Source organism: Mus caroli, chromosome 7, assembly GCF_900094665.2.
Source record: "Mus caroli chromosome 7, CAROLI_EIJ_v1.1, whole genome shotgun sequence".
NCBI lineage: Eukaryota > Metazoa > Chordata > Mammalia > Rodentia > Muridae > Mus > Mus caroli.
The window spans coordinates 107,473,436-107,474,929 of record NC_034576.1 but is presented as its reverse complement, the minus strand read 5'-3'; positions in this window follow the sequence as shown (position 1 = coordinate 107,474,929).

The following is a 1,494-nucleotide window of genomic DNA, read 5'->3' as shown; positions in this document are numbered from 1 at the left end:
TGAAATTCAGGGATGTATAGCTTATTTACTTGGCTGTTTCTTATATTTATTTTCATACTGCAAGACTTTAAGATTTTTCCACAAAATTATTTCTGCTCTTGTTTCTATTATCTTTTGAAGTTCATGAACATCTTTTTTAAAAGTTTTACACATTTCTCTGGTGAGAGTCATTGAGTTCAATACTCAGAACACAGACATGCATTCTTGTTCTCATGTGACTAAATTGCACCTGACTGCCTAGTCCCCTCATTATTTACATGACCTTACCTAAGTCTAAATCTACTTTCATCATGACTGCAAGTCCTATATTTAACATCACTATGAAAGAAATATTATTATCTGCAAGAGACCTAGAACTTGACAGCTCTAACAATAAGAACTTCTTTCAGCAAATTAAATCACTCTTCCTTAAAACTTGCGGTTGAATGACATATTCTGCCAAGTTTCAATAGAGGATACAACATACCTTTAATAGCTATCACCACCACCAAAGATGGTTTGTATGTGATATATATATATATATATATATATATATCATACCAGTCACAAGGGAGGCTGAGGCATAAAGATTTCAGGTTAGCAGTCAGTCTGGGCTACACAGTGAGAGCCTGATGCTCAATATTAGCAAAATTAAATAATTCATCTTATTACTTTATTTTATTTTATTATACTTAAACTTTATTATACATGAAAGTTCTGTTAGACATCCATTCATTGAACAAATTATCTCTCATCAATTTTTTTCAGGACAATATTATTTTATTTTTTAAAACACCTGACAAGAGCTGATGTTTGTGGCATGAAATTAGAAGAGGGCCTGTGCATATTCAGAAATCACACTGGAAAATGTACAGACTGGGTTTATCCATGGTATAGCATATTTTGTAAATGTTTTGAAAATCTGAAGAATAGAAGTTTTGGGTGTAGTTAGAAAGTCTGCTGAAGAGCCTGAAGGAACAACCATCCAGAGACTGCCCCACTTGGTGATCCATGCCATAAACAACCACCAAACCTAGTCACTATTGCAGATGCCAACAAGATTTTGCTGACAGGATCCTGATATAGCTGTTTCCTGCAAGGCTCTGCCAGTGCCTGGCAAATACAGAAGTGGATGCTCACAATGATCCATTGGATGGAGCACAAGGTCCCCAGTGAAGGAGCCAGAGAAATACCCAGGGAGCTGAAGGAGACTTAAGCCCCATAGAAGGAACATCAATATGAACTAACCAGTACCCCTAGAGCTCCTTGGAACTATACAACCAATCAAAGAAAACACATGGTGGAACTTGTGGCTCTAGCTATATATGTAGCAGGGGATGGCCTAGTTGGTCATCAATGGGAGGAGAGGCCCTTGGTCCTGTGAAGGCTCTATGCCCTAGTATAGGGGAATGCCAGGACCAGGAATGAGAGTGGGTGGGCTGGGGAGCAGGGGTGGGGAAGAAGATAGGGGATTTTTGGAGGGGAAACTAGGAAAGGGGATAACATTTGAAATGC